We start from the raw sequence: 22,389 nt of genomic DNA on the forward strand, positions 1-22,389 counted from the left end.
CTTGAAATGTAAAAGAAAGTCTTGTTACTGAAGCTGTGTCAACAGAATCGGAATACTTGTTGACGATGACTGACAGATAATGATAAATATATATAAAATGTTGTAAGCCCCCCATCCTCTTTATCCATATCCTATGGCATCAAATAGGCTTCTGCACCTCTTCATGTTAGTGGTCAAAACACTATGACTTCCAGTCATTAAAAAAATTACTTGAATGTGCATTACATTGATCTACTTAATCACCCCAGCTACTCCTTGACAGTCATTCAACCACAAAACATTCACCTTGCTACCCAGATCTGATCCACCTTGAAGATGAAAGTCTTGGCTCTGATCTACACTTTCATTCATTCTGCTGTCTTCTCCCTTAATAAATCAAGAGGATTCAAAAAAAAAAAAAAGGTATAAATTAAATGGTTCAGTTACACTTGTCTATGTTTCAGCACGATATAGCTTGCCCTCATGTTGACCCTTAGTTTGAAAACTCAAAAGCAAAGGGAGTAGGTATATAATTCTGCTTGTAAATCATTAAAGCCAGGACCTACTACTTGGACTATGGGATCAGATTTTAGTCTCAAAATTTTCTTTCAGGCTGCCAAAAACCAGTTCACATAAAAGCAGAAAATATACAATTATAGTGATCGGTATACTCCTTTCTGAGCAAACATGTATCACTTTAAGGAGGACAGAACACACTGGGAGTGAGTAAATATATTCCAAAAAGAACTAAAATAACATTGTCTTTGGTCCTGATTCCTGAATGGGACATACTGAAAAGTGTAGGGAAAAAAAAATCAGGGACTATGTCATCTCCTGTTTAACTAATAAAAAATTATTCTTAGTTGAGATAATTCTTCATAACCACCCTATAGAGTTCATAAGTCAAATTTATATGCAGCCTTTCTGGATGAGCAAACTGCACAAGGCTACTTAGTGTACACAGGCTGCAAATACGTCAAGCAAGGGAAAGGCAAGCCTACTGCACAAAGCCACATATGAAAGAGGAGAAACCTCCACAACAGGAAGTTGTGGAGCTGCCTGTGGGGCGGAAAGCACATGGAACTAAGCTCCTTGCCACCCACACACTCAAATGTTACTGGAGCCAGGTACAATATCTTGTATGATTTCCTTCTGTGTCAGTGCTTCAGTAACTTTCCTGCACAGGCCTGCATGCAAAAAGGACCCACTCTGTTCATTTGTTCAGGGGATGAAGAGAGGAACATTTTGTGGTAAGGAATAATGCCTTCCTTTCCCTTCCCTCCTTCCCTAACTATCATTTTGTTTTAGTTGGATTTGCTATAATGAAATGGCCAATATTCTCCTGCACAGAACATCCACAGCTATGTAATTGTCAGGCGCCTCCAGGTTTCATATGAACAGAATTAGGTAGAACCAGTAAATCCATCTCAGAAAAGGAAGCCCCAGGTACCTGTAGTGACAGACCAAAATTTTCATAATCCAAATGACATTTAATCATTACATAACAGTTTTTAAGAGAGAGACGCCTACACCTGTGTTACCCACATAGCCCTCCATGTTTTTGCCCGGTACCTCCAGACTTTAAAGCACAAGTTCATTTGGTCTTTGATCCCACACATAATTTGCAGTTGGTGGCAGGAATTAAAGCCCACACTGTGCTTTTGCTTGTGCTGGACCGCTCACATCTGCAGTAAGGGCCAGCCTTTCAACACCTTTTTCACACTTCTTACCAGAAGACACGCAAGTTCTTCTGCAGTAGAACTAAATAATTACAAAAGAATCCTGGCATGTCCACAAAATCAAACAGTTGTGTGAACTACACAAATTCAAAGAGCACATCAGTGCTTTTGTACATCAATGAGGCCCAGCTAACTTGTTCTATAGACCCCTCACTACTGATACCTGAGCAAGTGCTTAGCTAGGCAACTCCAGATGGCTTTCTGCTGTAAAAAGACAGTAGGAAAAGAAAGAGGATGAGAAGAAAGTAACCACAAATGAGCAAAGAACTCTGATTCATGAATGAGAAAACACTGATCTTGGCAGTTTTACAAAAGCAATATTTTCACTAGAATGAACTGTTCTCAAACAATTTCTCCAATACATTAGAATACAAACAAGTTCAGTATTAGGCATGCATGTCTTCTCTTTCCACCTCTTTTTTTTTTAAGTTCCAAACCCAAATTTATTGTGGCCAAAAGTTCTCAAAAAAAAATCCCTGTCTCTGTTTGCATTTCAGCTGTGTTTTTCTCTCATGGTATACCAGAGCAGTGATGCAGTATGGGATCTCATTCCAGAACAATATTTCTTTTTCACTATCCTTCTCTTTTAATAGTCCCTTGCCATAGAGAAACTACTAGCATTCAGTGAGTTCCTATGCCAGTAGCACTCAGTTTTGGAAATGAATGAGATTTTCTTTGTCTCTCAGTGATATTAGTAAGTCAAATACTAATGCTTTGACAAACTCATAGTAACCAATAACACGTTATGGATTAGCTAAACCACAAGTGAAACACATAACTGCCTGTGTCAAGAAATGTGGCAATTGTTAAACAGTGGTTAGCTTCAGAACACTCAAAGTTTGGACAAGCAGCAAAGACAAGACCCAAACCTAAGTGAAACTTGAAAGGGGATGCAGACAGGGAAATCAAACCTGGAGCCTGGCCACAACTAATCGCCCTGCTTTTGTAGATACAGGTTAATAATTGCATATGATGAAGACCACCAGTTTGCAGGTCTGATGAAATGCAAATCAGCAGTTATCTAAAGGGTGCAGTTCCAGACATTCGGAGGGGAGAACTGAATATGGGCTTCTAATTCCAAAAGCACTGCATTAGGGGACTTATTTTGCTATTGAATCAGATCAGAGACCTGAAATTAGCCCTGCTGCTCAGGAGGGCAACCTGGAGACATAGATTTTGTGTGTGAAAACTGCATACTGTTTCTTCATTACCTTGGAAAGACAGTGGCATTAGCAGCAAACAGTGTGGATTCTGGTTACATCTTGGGGTAGGGATAGCACTTCCCCATCTGCTTTGGCTACATCTAGAAACTAAACTGGAGTTGCATTAAGGTCTAGAACTTCAAACAAGCTTCAAATCCTTTTGTTATAAAGGAAAGCAATAGCTTTATTCTCCCTCCCCAGGATGAGAGCTCTTTAACTGAACTCTCTTTTAGAAGAGAAAATATGTACCTTACAAAGCTAGGAATAAATAAACCCAGTGATTTAATTTTACATGCTCAAAAGAGCTGAACTGACTTTCCTGGTGTGATACTATTTTGTGTTATGCCACCTTACTTTAATACTAAGATTTTTGTTAGTTGAAACTATAAACAAATCAATGCACTACTTTTTAAGTAATAGTCCTGTTAACATTCTTTACTATGGGTAAGCTTTCTACAATGTTTAAAAAATGGTTTAAATCCCCACACTGAAAAAATTCTCCATATCAGAATTATGACATTGAAAACTCGCACTCTTCTGAGATCACACAGAATCATCTGAATTAGGTTCCTGATTTTGAGATTTCTGAGGTTCTGAGACATTCCATGAAAAACTTTTCCTGAAAATGAATCTGATAATGCCCTAAAAAGTATGACAAGAAATTAACTATGCCCCATTATATTAAACTGACTGCCACAGTTTCTTTTCAGCAGATATAACTCCTATTTAGTACTTGAAAAAGGTAGAAAGTAGAGAAGTCTTAAAACATCTTTTGAAAGTCAATATTTCTAGAAATATTTTAGTATAGTGTTGTGAACACTTGGTTTTGATTGCAACTTCAGTTCAGCTCTCTCCTTATCTTTTTTCATATCAATATTGTCTTTAACATGGGAAAAAAAATGGTATGTGATGCTTTTGCAAGAAAAGGACATGTTTCAGCTATGAAAAGTTCACACATTTAAGCCCAAATCATACAAATGATTTGGATCAAGAAAATTTACTCCAAAACATTCTGTGAAGTAACAGCGAGACTTTGTGTTTGAATGATAGTCTGTCACACCATCAGTCTAAAATAAATTTTTGAAGTTTTAAGAAATATTAAATGGAAACATATTGCTATTAAAAAAAAAACCAGATTAAAATGGGACTAATGAGCTACTACAAATCAACAAATTCAGCAGTTTTGTTTGGTTTTTTACATAGGTGTAAGTCTTTTAAATATTTTTATCTGAACAGGGTCAGGAAGTAAAACTGGCAGAGGGCAGTGTATCTGTAATAACAGAAGTGAACAGCTAACACCATAAGACCATAAGAAAATGATCCTTACTGGGTCAGGGAATGGTCCATCTGGCCTCCTGTTCTGTTTTCAACAGTGGCAGTAGCTGATGGGATTTTGGGAGAGTAGTCAAGCCTGGCCCTTGTCTATAGGTATCCTTTTTTAAGGCCTTATTTTAATGACACTGTCAATATTGCATTGCTACACATACCAATTCATTAGCTATCAGATTGGTTTGCATTAAAAAGCAAAAGGATTTCTTTAGGGGTTTCCACTGAAACTTAGTGTGAGCAAAAATACCCTTCTAAATGTAAATATAAAAAAATACACCCAAAGATTGATCTGATAACATATATTTGAAAAACTACTATGTTAAAATGCCAGAAATAGCTTAATAAAATCTGAGTCATAAAGATATATTTAATTTCTCAATAAATAAATCAAAGTACTGATTTAGATCAGTATTTGAGCACTACTCTTCAGCTTTTTTATATGTTCCTACCATTTTACAAATGCTGCTATAATACAGATGGTCTCTACATTGACTTAACTCATCTGTTATGGAAATCAACTGGGAATTCTTCTGAATGTCCCACTTAGAAGAGAACAATTTCACCAGTCCATCCTCGTCTCCAAAAGCCAGAGTTCCAGTGCAGTAGCTTGCTGTTGTGATTTAAATATTTCCATAAAACCAAATGTCACGATTTTCTGACAGTAGAATATGTAGTGAAAATTGAAAACATGTTACAAGCAGACTGAATTACTGTATAATTAGGATTTCCAAGGAGGCAGCTTGCAGGCTAGTTGGCATTTTAAAGAGGCAGAAATAATTAATAATTGGATTGTTCATGTAATTTTCCCAATAAATACAAGTCTGTTAACATAGATTCAACTGACATGAACTCAACATTTAATGACTTTTCTAAATCAATATTTCTTAGCCTGTGATTTTGTTTGCTTTATCAAAATATGAAAATTTGCTTGACGGGACTAATCTCACTATCTTGCTTTTGGCAATGATCAAGGATCATCTCTAAGAAGCTGGTAACAAAAGGATTTATAGAATCATAGTATCATTTAGGCTGGAAAACTCCTCTAACACAATTGAATCCAAACATTAAATTCATTGAATTGTTTTCAGTTTTATTTCTAAGTCTACAATTTAAAAAATTAAAGTTCTAGGGGAGTTGTAGGAAAGGCAAATAATGATCAGATTTTGCAAATAAACTGACTTCCTGTTTTAACTTGGCTAAGGAGCAGAGTTCATCCTCATACCTTTGATAGGTTTATCTGGACAACAGTCATCAGTCAGTGCAGTGTAACTATATAGGAGCTTAACTTATTGCTGATATAAACTATCAAATAATGTTTTGTCACCAGAATAAAAAGTGATACATGCAGGGTACTCCAGGGATGAACTGACTGCAAATTCAAAAAACTAATGACTTCCTTGAAAATGCTCCCGTAACTTCAGTGAACATAAACCTTGGAACAATTTTTAAATCACTGTCGTATAATTATAACTCCTTTTTTTCCCAAACATAAGTTTATACATAACAATAAATAATTACCAGTTCTCATGCTATTACACATTAAAAATAGACAAGAGTTATGGTTGTTCTTTCATTGCACAGAATTTTAACTGATGGGACTGATGTTGTTCATATAAGTAACTCGAACATATTCCTATGTGTATCACTTTGCTTTTAAAATACAGAAAGAAATGAAAAGCATGGTTAAGAGCTTAATCCTGCCATTTTATTAAGGCCATGAAATGTCACAAAAATTATGACTGCAAGCTGTTGTAAGAGTAGGTTGTAAAATGCCTGTCATCCCACCACACCATTTACCATGCATCTCAGGAGATTCATTATTCTCACAATAACCTGCTCCCAGCAGTACAGCCTCCTTATATTACACCTTCCTCCAGAGCAATATCTGATCAAGTGCAATTGTGATTTCTTTCTGTGAGGTGATTTGGAATTAGAGAGTCCTGTACTTAAATGTGAAGGCACTAAACAGGAGTGTTTGCATCAAAAGGTTCCTGTAGTGAATGTATTAATGAGAGAATTCAAGGGAGTTTTATAATTCAAACTCCTAAACCTTGCCATGTATGTCTCTTAGGGACGTTGCAAAGCTGGTCACCATTGTCTATCTATCTGTCTCTGGCAAGTAAGCAGTAACTTGCCTCTTTGTAGGCCTAGGACCTTATCTGTTATCATTCTTCACACTCAGGAGCATTATCATACTGACCATGAGTGTATCTGTTGAAGCAGTCTGTTGCTATGATCATTCTTACTGTGTCTGGCACTTCAGAAGGTATTTGATCAAACAACATTTATAATGCAGTTATTTCAGATATGTATGTGGCAACATGTAAATACAACTGTCTTTGCTTCTTCCAACTTTAGTTCTTCTTACTTCTTGAACTACTAAATCCCTTTAATAAATATTAAAAACAGCTATTACAAATAGCTTTGTGCAAGATATGATTGTACTTAACAAAGCACACAGTAGACAAACACAGTGTCCAGGCAGAAGCAAGAAACACTGAAAGTACTCTGAAACACCTACCTTAAGTACTTCTACAAGGAATACCCACTTAAATATTTCACACGTGCTTGAAAACAGGTTGGTGGACAATCAAAGGAAAATTATTCTAACCATGAACTGTCAGAAAACAGGAAAGAATGCTGTCATGAAACAGTGATGCACTTTTGAAAGAAGAGCAAGGAAAGGAAGAAGAAACTACAGTAAGTCCACACTGCAAGCTGAAAGCAGCATGGATGTAGTATTTTTTCTTGCTACTGAGTAATGAAGAACAAGAATTTCTGCACCTTCTGGCCCTCTCTGAGGATCAGAACAAGGGTGGAGCACCTGAACTGTGTGCTTTTCCTTATTTGCATGCATTCTTTCAAGTTGCCTGTTACATTACTGCTTTGTGAGCAGTAAAGACAGGGGAAAACCTTGTTTCATCTCCCTGACATGACAAAAAACAAATACAAAGTGTTTGTACAAATACAAAAATGCATTGATGATCAGTGCAAGATATTCAGATCTACCAAATTGTGCTGACACAAGGAAACAAAATGTAAAGTTTCATTTAAAAAAATACTTTCCTGTTAAAATCAGTGCTTTCACAATGTGCCTCTAGGAACAACAGTGTGCATCAGCAACAGCAAAACCCTTTTTTGACAGTGGTCATCCATTAGACAAACTGATACAAAAGCTGGAACAATTTATTACCAACAGAGCCATGATATCTAGACAGAGTGATATCATAATTTTAATAATGTTTTTCCAAACTCCAATTATTCATTATAAAGGCATTCCAACAGAGATTAAATCACACTCTGGATCAATTGCTAATTTAAAGACTGCCTGATGGTGATTGGCTCAGTATTTCAAAACTCTTCTTAATAAAAGGGTACTAAACATACTGAGATAAATTTTTTTTCTACAAGATAGTTATTCAGAGAGTATCTCCTTCATCAACACAAGGATTTGTGTTGATTAAATGAAGAGCATCATGCATGTTGGAAAATATTAATGGCTTTAAGTTACTAATTGTATTTGTCTCTCCAGGAGTGTTTCATTATGAAAAATTTACTAAAATTTGGTGTAATAAAACCCTGCATCTCTCAGTACCGTGTGTCCTGGTTAAGACTGATATTTTTTTAGAACTATTTTAAAGTAATTTTCTGTCTCCCCAAAGCATCAGCTGTTATAGATGAATTCAATACCCCAAATTGTTTAATATAAAATTTATTTCACCTCTAATTCGCATATATTTTACGTCTTTTTAGCTGTCAAATTTATAACAAAGTGATAAATAGAACCTCCTAAGGAATTTATTTCAATCAAGCTTCAGGGTGGTCCTTATTTCAGTCAAAACTAGAAAATTGATGCTTGATTTCCAAAGCAAAAGCCACACCAAGCTGCACAAAAATAATTCATTCTAGCATTTTACAGAGTTTCACTGATGTGCATTCATGGTACGTTCCACATTTTATTAATTGTTTATGTATTTTAGTGCTGTATTTCCAACAGCCTATAAAAGAAATCTCTAAATGTGACTGTAAGAAATAGTACAGTTGACATATCCTTAAATTTTTCTTCTAAAATAAATTCTTTGAATGATACTTCTTCTAAGCAAATATTACTTTTTTTCAAAAAAAACAGTTATTACAGAATACTATAAAACATTGAAACCATTAATGTACTAAATACAATAAGAATCAAAACTTTTTTCAATAAAGTATTCCCACAAAAAGAGCAAGCATAATGAAGCAAACTAGAAAACTTAAGACATCAGAATACAGGAAACATGGTTTAGCATTTAAATGAAAATGAAAATTACAAGACTTTTCCTGCTTGTCTTAAAATTAAATACTACATTTCTTTTAAATGTTTTTGAGCAAACATGATGGATTTCACATGAGTTGTCATGTTTCTAAGCACCTTATTTACTTTGTGTCTGTCCCAGAGGCAGATATCAAAAGTTACCCTCTCCCTACTTCCTTCCAGTACAATACTTACACATTTGTTGAATGTTTTCTTGTCACCAGAAAACATCAATACAATAAAAATTACATTTGATTGACCTCTCCACAATTGCATTGCAAATATATTGATAACAGTTGAGACATACTAATACTTCTTCTTACTAACATTTCTAAAGTCAAGTAAAAATATTTAATAATCTCAGTCATTAAATTTGCAAATGAGTGTCACTTGTCACCTGAAAACATTTGGTGCAGTAAATCCATCTTAAAATATAAATTTGTCCTTCTTTAGTGACTAGTCAAGTAACTTTTTCCCAAAATGAAAAACACTAACTTTCCACTGGATTTCTTCCATATTTTGATACACACAGCATGTGTTGCTGAAGTCTACCCTTCATCTACTCTGGTAGGTCTGTATACATATTTTATTTCAATGTTTAAAGTGTGTATACTTCTATTTGAGCTCAGAGGTTGCACATGCTTTTGGGCCAACTTTTGTAACGTGAATTGAAGACATTCAGGACCTCCAGAAAACTATTCCCAGCTCCCTCACAGACAGCTCCAAAACACTAGCAGATATGAAGAGGCTAAGACAATATCATACAAAATTATAATTCACACAAAGAATCATTCCTGTGGCTATATATTGCTAGTTAATAGAAAATTGTAAAAAATACTCAGCAGAGTTGCAGAAATGTCTCTCTTCTCTCTTTTTTTCTTTTCTTTTTTTTTTTTTTTTTTTTTTTTTGGTGCTTTTAAATTAAATTTGTTGAAGTTAGCACCATGTTGCATACTGGAAACACATGGGTGCAAATGCTCCTATCTGGACTAAAGACTAAAACTGTAGGAGCACAGTCAGATAATGATGCTGCTGAATGTCATCATTCATGGGAACAACTGAATTTAATTCCAACTTGCCTTCCACAAAAGTACAAGCTGTATTTCAAAGAAATCATGTCCTTCGTGTTTAATTGCTAATGTTCTAGGAAGCCATGGTAAGTTTTCAGGGCCAGGACTAAAATAGAACTACAGCATCCACTGATGTCAAAGACATGGTATGGTCAGTTTATGTCTTGCCACAGTTTGTAGAGGAACAAGCCCATTTGTTTATAATGTAGCCAAATAAACATTTATCTTAATCTTTGTCAATTGAAATAGTGTCTCAAACTATCTTAAATAGTTTGGCTTATCATAGAATACTCTTCCTGAAAGCAAGTATTAAAAATTTTAACATTCACACTAAAATAGCATTCTTAGTGAAATGAAGGAAATAGAAACAGTGAGTCACTTTCTATACTCCAATTTACACAAAAATTGTAACAAAAAAATTGTATTTAGAGTAAAATATTAAAAACTCCTGGATGTTGCAATTCTATTGCTTTAAAAAGTGTCTTACTGAAAATAATCAAGCCTGCTAGTCACGAATAGAGGAATGGCTTCAAGATATATTACTTACTGTTTGACATGACTCTACATCAACCTCCTGAACACTGGAGAAATGTTGTCCCACCATCCACACCAGTAATTATTAATTGCATGTCATTACAAGCAGTAATTTCCATCAGTTCGTTTCAGCCAAAAGAAACAAGAATTACTTTCCCACATAAAAAATAGAACAGTAAAAGTGTATTCTACGATATAAAGAGAAGCTCCCGGCAAACGACAATGAATGGAAGACGTTACATTCATGTCTCAAAACTAATTCTGAACAAAGTAATCCCTTTACCTCATCCAGCCCTTGTCCATTCAGAACTGGTTTTCCCCTTTCGGTTAACCTCTGTCATGAGTAGATTGAAGCAATAGGATTTCTCCTAATTACTAAGGAAACTTATAGGTTCCTAAGAAGCATTTTATTTTCTTCTTGATATTTTCACTTTTCATGTATTCTGCTCCATCAGACATTGCCACATCAACTTTCTGTTCCTTCCTCTTTAGAGACTGCTCATCGTTACAGCATTGTGTGTTATGGTTTAACTTTTATGTTCAATTGTTAATTTTGGTCAAAGCATTACAAACCATTTTCTCTAAATATACAAACCATTTTCTCTAAATACGTGCTTGTGTTTTAAGACAGTTACTTTCCATGACATGCAAAAGCTACCAAATGCAGCCACATCAGGATTCTCTCTCTCGAATATCAGATGTTAGGGCAGCAGTAAGGCACAGCTCTCTAGATACCTCTCTCACTACACTTTACAGGTACAGCCTAGAACAAGCATCCTCAACTTGACAGGGCTTGACAGACTTTCAGAACAAGACAGCAGGTCATTTCTTAACTGTGCTGTTTTCTCCACTCACAATTTATTTCCCACTCTTCCTGTTCCAAGATGAGTCACCACCAGCCTGATTCGCAGGCTGTTTCACTGCTCACCTCAGAGAGTCATAGCCTAGCTCTGTTCTGAGCAGAGCTGTGAATACATTCTTCTCCCCAGCCTTTCTTTACATCTGTACAATGCACAGTTCCTTTGTACACCCTTGTCTTCCTTTGGTTCCTGCTGTTCATTCCCTGTAGTAATTCTGTATGAACTGGGTGGATTAGATGGTGAGCTCTGAGAGGAAGCAACCAGATCTCTGGTGTACATGGTGTCATTCTCCTAAAAGGTTTCTTGAAATAAACTTCTAACAAACTCCTAAGAACATCCTCCACAAAAAGCAGAGATAAGATGACCAAAATAAAGGTCTATAAAGGAGTCTGTTGAACAGCAATGACAGCAAACTGAGGTTAGTCACTTGATAGCCAAATAAGCTTTTCTGATTACTCCAGGTCACAAAAATCATGTAGGAGAGCCAAATATTTAAGGCCAGATGGTCCAGTTAATTCCACACTTCATGGCAACCATTAGAAAGGTTAAGGACTTCAAAAGGTGTCACAGGAACTTACTCTACTTGGCCAGATGCCATAGGACATAATACTCCAGAAAGGAACAAACAGCACAGCCTGTGTGCAATGAGGTAACTGCCTTTGAAACAGAAATTTGCAGCACTGTGTAAAGCCCACTGTGATGATTAGACTTTAGAAAGGAGACTCTTCATATCATAGAATTGAAGCCTGCATAAAAAACCAATGGAGAATATAGATCTGAGTGTTTCCCATGTTTTATATGCCTTCCCTCAGGTAAGAACAGAAATATCCGCAAAAACAACATAGGTGTACGTAGCCACATAGTTTGGCCTATGTTATGTAATCCAAAGATATTTAAGTTAACAAATCATGACAGCTTCCTCAGCATGACTATTGCCTCTTCCCAGTCATTTCCAGAAAGGTAAGTGTAGCAGCTTACTGCAAATCATAGAAGCATAGAATGCTTTGGGTTGGAAGGGAACCCAAAGATCATTGAGTTCCAATCTTCCCCTCACCAGACCAGGTTGCTCAGAGCCCCATCCAGCTTGGCCTTGAACATCTCACAGCCTTTATCTGTCTCTTTAGGGTCAGATTTTCCAAAGTCTTGCCTATGTCTCCCCTACCAACAAGGCCTTCCCCTGACTTCAAAGGCACCAGACACAAGCCAACACAAATTGCTCTCACAAATCGAATGCTCATCTGTTTGGTTGCTCCCTTCTCCCCACCTGAGCATCTCCTGTTACCCTGGGCAGCAGCACATGCCAGTTCAGGCAGGGGCAGCAGCACAGCCATCTGCAGGCAGCACAGTCCTGACTTGAACAGCAAATGAGGAGAACTCCCCACTGCTGCCCTGATCTGTGCACAGCATTCCAGTAAGTCATAAAGAAGGGACATAATCACAAAGTCAATTGGGTTGGAAAAGACCTCTGAGATCACTGAGTCCATCAAGTACTGTGAAGAATAGTTCTGGTGGATGGTATTTTCAGACTATGTTTAGGACAAGCCACAGAGGCTGTAGCCTGGTAAAATATGCCTAAGAAATGACATTGCTATGCATAACATATTTTTTGCTACCTGAGAGCAGATAAATAGGGTAGCAGAATAGTTAGAAATGTCTGCTGCCTGAAAGCACTAAAAGAGAGGCCAGCTATTAGAGAATTGCCCTTGTCTCAAGCATATCTCAAGGCCAGGCTGGAACCAGACTGCACACAGATCCCAGAAACTTGACACAGGTATGTAAAATAGAGGTTGGAATTAAAGATGGTAATTATATTCATACAATATGTCCACTGACATATGGTGAAGGCACAGCTGGAATTAATGGAGTTTTCTAATATTTATTCAAGTCCTGCTGCATGTCCATACCATCCTCAAAATGTTGCCTTTCCTGAAAATTCTGGTGCGGTCAGTTTTCCAAATCCCCAAGGAACTCGATTTGTTCCTCTTACTATTTGCTAGCCTTTTTAATTCTCCAAGTATCCTACAGGCCCTGGATTGGTCAAGGGACTAATAGGCTGTGTGGTTAAAGAATCCAGTGGACCAAGAGCAACATTCATCAAAGACTTGGATGGAGGTGGCCAAAGGCATCACAGAACTGAGGGTGGGCCTGTTCCACAACTAAGCCCTGCATAGCCTCAGTCTGCTCAGTAATTCTTTTCAATTCATGCCTCCCCCACGGGGTCAGAAAGCTGGAGTAGGTGGCCTGCTGGTCCTCTGCCAAGCTTGTTTCCCCAGCTCCTCCAAATGTCCGGACTTAACTAAGGGAAAACATACTGGCTGACTTACCAAGCCTTCTTTCCCCTGCACGGTTGACCCACTGACTCTTCCTGCCTCACACCTCTAACACCAGTTTAGTTGCTCTCATACAGTCTCACAGTCAGTCTTACCACCCCACTTGCCCCTTGCATCGTCCCCCTCATGTCCCTGATAAATCTGTTGCTATTTCCCAGTCTATCCCATCTTTCCTAACACATGCCTTCTGTGCCTCTGCTCAAACTGTCTCTTAACCCAAAGGCCTGGGTGAGCATGAGGGAATAATGGCTTTTATGCTATAAAGTGGGCAAGCCTTGTTCCCAGTTTCAGAGTCCTGGTTCTGATCTTCCTGGGTGGGCTAGTCATGACCCTGTCTTGACAAGAATTAAGGACTTTCCACATGGGTTGGGCAATATTTAGGCACGCGGCATGAGGGAAATGAATCAAAACAGAGATGGGTGGAGGACAGAAGGCTAAGTTGGCAGGGGAGAATCATATGAATGTGAGAAAAGCAACTTAGAAGGCCAGAGGACTTTATAAATCTATGTGGATGGCTATCTGAATTCAATGAGTACTGCAACCTTAGGAGGTGGGATTAAGGAGAAGAGGAGAAAAATAGACCAATGACTTCTACAGCAAGACTTAGCTACTGACCTTCACATAACTAGCTAAATGAAAGAGAAAATCCTAATATTAATTTCAAGAATATTTTCCGGGAAAACAAATTACTTACCCATCTCTATTGAAAATACACAACCTTATCTTTTAAAACATTTCTGTAGCCCAGTCTATTTACTGCACTCTTTGAGTTCTCTGGAAATTTGGTGTTTAGAAGTAAGTTGCAGTTTTCTGGGATGGATAAAAAAATACTATAATCACTTTACGTCCATGCAGGTACGTTGAATGTAGAAATTAACTCTTTGTAATATCATTTATATTACGTTCATCTCACCAAGTACTTTCATTATGACCAAGGAACTAATTTTAAAGTAAGTATCAATGGAAAGCAAAACTAGGCATTTGCATCAGAAATTGGAATTTAAGAAAATTACAGCATGTATTTACTAGAACAGAGTAGTAATACTGTATAACTTTTACGATCACTAGTAACCAAATAAAATAAACTTTTAAAATATTTTTTTTCAAACAGCAAGTCATACCATGTTCCAAATTTCTGAAATGTTTTGTTAATACATTGTTTCAAATAACTATATTTAATCACTTCGCTGGTTTATGGTTATTCAGGAAAGATTTTTTTTCCTTGGCAAACTTGTCACTACTATTTTTTTTCAGACAGTAAATTTGACTCATGTTAGCACGAAACAGGAATTGACCCATCTTACATTTAAAAACATAATAGCTTTTTGATGGACTCTTTAGAGAGCTGGATTAGGCCCACAGAGAAGAGAGATTAGGCTGGATTAGCCCCCTTCACTCCATGATACAGCGTATAAACTTCAAAATTGAATTTCCTGTTTCCTACAAGCACTTCCACTGATTATGCTGTACCCATTTACAACTTGTTAGTTCATTTTTTATTTCTCCATCCTCTCTAGACCATGCTGTTCATCACAATTCAGGCACAGTTTCACAAGTAGTTTCTTTCACAATCCACATCCATGTTGCCACCAAAAGAGAAAGTTCTCCCTATTTCATTAAGCCCTTGGCCCCTCCTTTATGCCAGCACTGGATTGCTGGGATCAGATGGATTGACTCTATTCAGCTGAAAACTACCAAAATTAATTAATTAGTTTTCAGGCAGATCAGTTCTCTGGTCCAGCCACTTTATCCAGCTGCATGAATGCTGGTGCCAGCAGAAGAAAGGCATTAGAACCCATTGCCTGGAGCAGAAAAGTGGTGGGACAGTAGCAGAATAGACTTAAACTGGTTTACACCAATTGTGAAACTGCAGCCCTAAAATCACATGTAACTTTGCTGAACATACTGATCACCATCTTCTTCAATAGAGAGGATAATAAATAAAAAGGGAGAGAACAGTGATCCAAACAAAACAGCACTTGGAATACTAAATGGTCAATTAAATAGTTGTTAATGTGACACGGTGAATATGTACAAACTAGAAACTAACATATGACATTATGAAGCACTGTATCACTTGTTTATTAAAATGCATACTATTCTACATTATTCATTCCCTTAGGATCTTACTGAAAAAGGGACCTTTTAGATAAATTTTTGCTCCTCAGTTGTTTTTTTATGCTTCACAAATGCTAACGTTTTTACCTTGTTATTAAACCTTACCTAACAAAAATGCCTGGATTGCCATTTCATCACACAATGAAAATGTTAAATAAATTTTATCCTCATCTTATGTCAAGCCAAGTCCCTTAAAAATAACTTTTACTGTTACTATACACATACCAGTTATATATTTTTGAAAAAATTGGAAATGTATTATTTTGATCAGTCCAGCAACAATAAATATATTCATGTACAGGTTTCATCTGCTTCCTCACTGTTCATACACTTTGTTTTATTTGTTCCTGTAACTTTTAGCCCCACTGAAGATCCTAATAGGTAAACATAAATGGGTGTTGCATATGTGAAACAAGAAAGACATATCAAGTAATGTACCTGACTAGAACACAAGGCACTAATTTTCTAGAAATGTACTATTCATATCTGTTGAAACTATTTTGCTTCTAAAAGGAAAAAAAAATAGTTACAAACTCTCATCTTTATCCCTTTCATCTTAACTATACGGTGCTCAACATAGAGCACTTCCTGGGATTCCACCAGTTTTATCCAGTCAATAATTTTAAGTCAGCTCCACAAAATGTTATTGCAGAGCTCTGCTGAAAAAGTAAAGTAAGTTTTCTCAAAGAATAGCTGACTATTGTCAGCTATTATATACTACTAGGGAGAAGTTTGCCCAAATATACTAATGTGATCAAGAAATAATTATCTTCCTTCTCTCAAATATCATATTCCCAGTTATTCCAGTAAGAACTTTGTTTTGTTTATTTCTCCCATGGATCCTCTAGACCACACTACCTAAAATATTTAAAATCACCACATTACTTTACCATAACTGACATGCTCCAACCCTACCTAATTTCTGAAGAGCCCCCTGACACCAGCATATTGCAATCAGGATTTAAAAAGAAAAATCCAAGGAAAAAAAAACAAATCAAACCCAAAAAGCCAGGAAAGAATCAGGTATTCTGGCTTTTGTTTTTCCATTTCACCTTAAAATGCCAGAAGTCATTTGTCACTCTTACTGAATTACCTCATAGGCATTCAAAGTCCGCCAAGTCCTTCTCACTATTATTTCCTTCAACCTTTCAGTGTGATGACTAATCTGCTGCAGAACTACATGATGTAACACAATGGTTAAAAATAGTAAGGAGTATCTTTGCTTTCTTTTATTGCCAGTCATTTCGAGAGTTCTTCATGCCCTCACGTAACTTTCTGTCCTTATAAAACAGAATTTTAAGCAGCTTTATGTCCTTCAGTAACACTTACACATCAGTCTGTTTGCTCATACTGCATTATATATATATATATATCTGTATATTGTAATTATACATATCAAAAATGTATATATTAAGGCTACAACTTTAAGCACCGAAAATTTAGGAAACACTGGAATAAGTGTTGTTAGTACAACCCTACTCTTGGTACAACCATACTTAAAAAGTAAAGAGTGGCAGAGGCCTTACAAAAATATCAGAACAAAATGAATAATTCTACCTTTGAACAAGGATTTGAAATGTCTGCAGTAAGTAGGGCTTGGGGCCATGCATGATAAGGGCAAAGCAACATACTTAATAGCTGCTCATTAAGTGCATCCAGTGTGAGGTAGGGACTCTGTGGAAAAATAATCTCATAATTAAATGTAAACATATGAGGGACCAAGTTTACTCCATCAAAACCTCCCAGTCTTTTTCCCATTCATTCCCCCTTATCACAGCTCTGTTATCCCCACTGTCCACCCCTCTCTTGTTCTTGTCCCAATTCCTTTTTTTTATTTATGTATATTTGCCTTTTCCTCATATACATTCCACCAAGGCACATCCTCCTCTCTGTTTCCATGGGAGTAACAAACAGCACAAGCAAAACAGATTCCTTGATTTGCTCCAGTGACTGGACCTAGATCCAATCCAGTTTGAAACAGCTCAGGAATATATGTCTACAAAGCAGTTCAGTTCAAGGTTATTGTATTTAAAGAAGAACACAATTAAAAAGTTGATTTTGTCACAGGTGGAACTCTGCAACTTCAGTGATGGGCAATGCTATGAGCAGAAGCCATGCCTTAGGATGTGTTTGTCTGTTCCAAGCACTGTTGAACAAAATGTTGGAGGTCATGTAATTAAATATGGTGAGTACACAAAAGCTCAAATCAAGCCGCACGGGTCACGCTGACATATTAAGTCCTATTATTTGACTTCTGAATTTGACAACACTAACAGTGTCCTTTTAATACAGGTTGAGTGTGTATGTGGCTGTGCTTGTATGCAATTTATTTTACAACAAAACCAAATTTGATCAATGCTCTTGATATGAGCACTTCTCATACTGCTTTACACTGTTGTGATTTTCAGTGTAGTTATTTCTGATGCCTATTAATTTCCCAGTAAATTATTGATTTCTTTTCATACAGATAAATACTGCCACACATACATCAGGTTTTATACATGCAGTCATATATATACAGGTACCTGCACACTCAAACATTATAACAGAGTGTACAAAGCAATTTATGTCTACTACATTTTGTGTATGGTCATGTTTGACTGCATTTGTTCTACTGTGTTTTCTGGAAGATTAGCTTACTAAGATCCTATTCAAGCTTGCTGCCAAAAATTTCAGTTTAGCACTAAACTGAAAGCTAAACTAAGGCAATAAACTAAACTTACCCCTTACTCCCGCAGGGAGTCCAACAAAAAAAAGAACATAAAAGCTGCTTGTTCAGCTGTGACACTCCTTTTTTAAAGCCATTGTAAGACTGCCTTTATTTCAATGACACATGCTGCCTGTCAGAAGGTGATAGTCTCTGTCATATTTATTAAAAGGCATTTTGGTACTAAGCAGCCTTAAGTAGCTAACTAAAGACTGTGACATAAATCATGTATGACATTATAAGACACAAAAAATGATTCTCAAAGTAGTTAGCAACAAGTGACCCTATCACACAATATTTTTAGCAACATAAATGAGCAAAAAAATATAGGCTTGCAGGGCAGAAGCTTCAAAACATTTGAGTGTCAAAAGCCACAATTCCCAGGAGTTGAATTTGATTTTGCCTCTCTTTGATATCTGAAAAGGTATAGAATCTTGCAAGCTAGAAGAAAGCTTCTAGCTATGCCTTTTGATGGACTCATGAGAATTGTTTTATCTAACTATTTCTGCATCTGATTAACTCTGTTTTTTTAAAGTGTTCCTGATTGCTGATCAAAACATGCAATAAATTATGCTTTGTTTTAGAAGTACTTATTTACTATGCCTTTTCTGAAGGTAATCTTCTAATGCATTATCTTTTATAAAGCAATAAAGTAACATGGCATTTTATGCCATCAGTAATTTACATCATAGAAAGGTCTGTACAAAAGACTGGAGTGCAGAGATATTCCAAGCTCACTTTAAGCCAAGTACAAGAAAACATCCTGCTGCATGGCCATGGAGGAACATATCAGCTTATTTACTTTGGAAAACTTGCATGTTTCCCCAGCAAGATTTCTGCCAGTGGTTAAACTTTCTTATTTATACAGGTATTTGGGTACTTCTACATTGTACTAGATGTGCAGGTTACATTTATACATCTCTGGTCCTGCCTGAATTCCACAAGACTTCTTGATTTGGCAGCACTTGCCATGTTGCTGTTACTATAAACTTGAAAAGTGGATTTCTTTTTCCCTTGGAGATACCTAGTATGCAATCCTGATATTATACTAGTATGTAATCCTGATCACATATGCAATTAAGGTTTTTAAACACACTAAGCATTACTTTTCTCTCACTGTGCAACCCTAACACCAGTGTATTATTGGGTAATTGTCATTAAAATTGGGACAGTTATCTTAAATCTTTTCCTTTGAACAGTAAAACACAAGGAAATACAAAATCTCAAGGAATAAACCACAGTTTTATTTTGTGGTGTCCCTTTATGAATATTACATGTGATTGTTTTCATTAAAAAGGTGGACAATTGCTTCGTAAAGAAAGGAAAAGTTGGGTTTGGCTGCATAAGAAAATAGTAGGAAAAGAAGAAACTCTGTAGAAGTCCTCCTAACAATATTTACTGTAAAGCAAACTTACAGCTCTGTAGCTTGACTGTGTAAGAGAACAGAAAGACTTGACCTCTGCTTGGCTAAAGGAGGAGGATGTGAAGAAAGACAAGGAGGCTGATAGGGGGAGTGCAAAGGTTGAAGTCCTAAACCAAGCTACTGCAGGCCTTTGAAATGAGTATAAACCACCAGAATCAAATGGCTGTGAGATACAGTGCTGCTTATTTCTTTCTGCAAGGAAGTAGATAGCAATGTTCAACACATATTGAAGTACATAAATATTAGGTCTTCAAATTACACATAGAAAATAGATGGGTTTAAGGAAAAAAAGAGATGAAAGTTAAATGTACTGTCTCTACTACTTAAGAGTTTTCATGTTAAATTTCTTATTCCTAAAGACTCCATTATCCTTAGACTAAACAGCCCCATTTCTGTAAAGAAATCAGAAGCACCATCCTATCAAAAACCTATTTTGTGGGTAAGAATTTGAAATCTCAAACCTGGACAAGTAATCACTTTGAATGATTGCTGCTGACAAGTTTGCTTCATGCTATTTCTTGACATTGTAGCTGGGTGGTAAATAGTTCTTTTCCTGTGAAATTTTGAAATCTCAAAAATATTTCTTCCCCACATTAGAATTAACCCCAGAAGTTTCAAAGTTTCCCCACATAAAAGCAAGGAAAACAGAGTCCAGAACAGCCAACAGGCATTGTTGCCAGTGTCTTTATTTTAATGTCAGAGAATGGATTTGAAAGTCAGCCTTCTGCAACCCAATCCCAGTGTCCCTTTTATTTCTCATATTTTTCATTCATTTTTTTTCTTTCCTCTTCATTCCTAGTAAAAGTGTTCATGAATAAGCATTTTCGGGGGAAAAAAATTATCCTTCCTTATCAGCTTTTATAGAAACAAAGAGGAAAAATAGCCAGGTATTTTGCTTGCTCTTACTTCACCAAGCAAAACCAGGTATGTGAAGAAACATAATAATTTGCTTGATAAAAATACATTTGTTTTAAGCAACTTGAGAATATTAATCTAGTCAATTCTAAGATGTGAGTGTAAGGATGCAAACCATTCTGTTAAATAAGATACTACAATAAATCAACGTACTATTAACAACTGTTCTAAGTATTCTAGATTAAACTGGAAGTAAAGAGATTGGGCTAACATTATTACCCAAAGAATTTTCATCACTCATATGAATTTAAATTATTTAAGCCAGTTTCAACATTTGAAGAACTTTCCTACTCTCAAGGGAGATATTAAACGTATACATCAGTAATTCACAGATTGCTGCTGCTGCTGCTAGTCATCAGAATCTGGCTTTAATTCCATCCAGTTAAAATTTCTCTTCAAATCAAGAGTGTTTAATTCACTAAAAACATACCAAAATCAAACAGAAACTAAACAAACTTCCTAATGATAGATGATTTAAAATGATACCTTTCCTTTAGGACTTGAGAAAGGGAGGTACCTTAATATCTGAATTATCTGGAGAGTGAGCTGTGAGCTAATTTACATGGTAGTAATGAGCACATAGCTTTCAAATTACTTCCTGGACCATTTGCAGACTGAGCTGGCTGAACCTGGAGTCCAGGGAGCAAAGAATATGACACTGTGGGGAAAAGGAATAGTTAAGCAAAAGGAGGTTATAATAAACATTTGGATACAATTTGCATGGGCCTGAGGAAAAAAACCTGGATCATACTGTGGCAAAGAGTTCACTAGTCTTCATTTCCCACCCTTCATACATTTTAGGGCTACTGTAATGCTTCACTGTTCCCAGAAGAAACAGAAGATGAGGTAGTGGGCTTGACATTTCAGTCTGCCTTAGGCAGGGCTCTTGTTTGTTGTCTCTTCGTGAATGACAGCGTGGTTTCAGAACGGCCAGCAGAAGATGTTAGATTGTTAATTTGCCCTTTCATTCTCCCCAGCTATTAATCAGATAGGCAGGGGCTTGCACTTCTGTTCTCTCTGAAATTCTCTTGTACCATTCCTCAATAAACCTGGCTATAAAAGATGGCTTTCAGAGCAGTCGCCAACCATGGAAGGGATTAACAAATCATTTAAGTGCTACATGGCTACTTGAGGAAAGAGGGGCTTTATACTCAAGATCTAACATATTCTCTGCAGATACTGAAGCTGAATTGCCAAAGAGTTTTCAAGGAATGCAAAGTGGACCCATTGCTATGTAAGAATTCATTTACAGTTGTATTTATTGAACAGCAGGGTAAGTCATTCCTTTTTGATTTCTTTCCTGCAATGAGCCCAAGTGTCAGCTAGGCTTTAGCAGAACTATGTTACTTTTACACCAGAGGGAGAGCTGGCCTGACAACCTTTATTTCATGTAGACAGTCAGATACACATTTTAAAACTCCCAGCGATTACTTTGTTCCCCCAAAAAAGTTTTTTTTCTAGAAACTCCTGGTTTTCAGATGAATCTGGAAATTTCTGTGATGTTAGGCAAATAATGCTGTATCTAGGAGTCTTCTAAACCTGTGTGTGGTTATCCACTTTGATTTAATAGATTTAACACCCTTTCTGTAAAAGAACCAATAAAGTGGCTTACTTATACACTTCTACTTGTGTTAAAAAATTCTCATAGCTGTTTCACTGAGAGGGTCTTCCATCTTCCTTCTTTGAAGAAAGGACTTAAATTTGGCAGGGTCCTTTTCACTGTCACTGCAGTCTCAGCTTGTGAGGACAAGCTCTAAACTTCTGAGAAAAATCAGGAGTTTGCACGTGCTCGATGAAAGCTTGCTAGAGGGTATCAAGCAACGTTCTTTACAGAGTCTGTTTTCACATTTTGTCTTCCAGACTGAACAGAGCTTTTCCTTGCAATAGCTCCT

The 22,389-nt window shown here is 36.6% G+C and overlaps 1 long non-coding RNA gene across 1 annotated transcript in view; it reads right to left on the reverse strand.

The window, feature by feature from the left end:
- Window positions 1-284: 284 nt before the first annotated feature.
- LOC135412794 (uncharacterized) overlaps window positions 285-22,389 on the reverse strand; it is a 45,721-nt gene continuing 23,616 nt past the window's right edge. Inside the window, exon 3 of the long non-coding RNA XR_010429953.1 lies at window positions 285-366. This is a non-coding gene — a long non-coding RNA (uncharacterized LOC135412794). The remainder of the gene's footprint in view (window positions 367-22,389) is intronic.

The sequence above is a fragment of the Pseudopipra pipra genome, chromosome 4 (assembly GCF_036250125.1).
Source record: "Pseudopipra pipra isolate bDixPip1 chromosome 4, bDixPip1.hap1, whole genome shotgun sequence".
NCBI classification, from domain to species: Eukaryota; Metazoa; Chordata; class Aves; order Passeriformes; family Pipridae; genus Pseudopipra; species Pseudopipra pipra.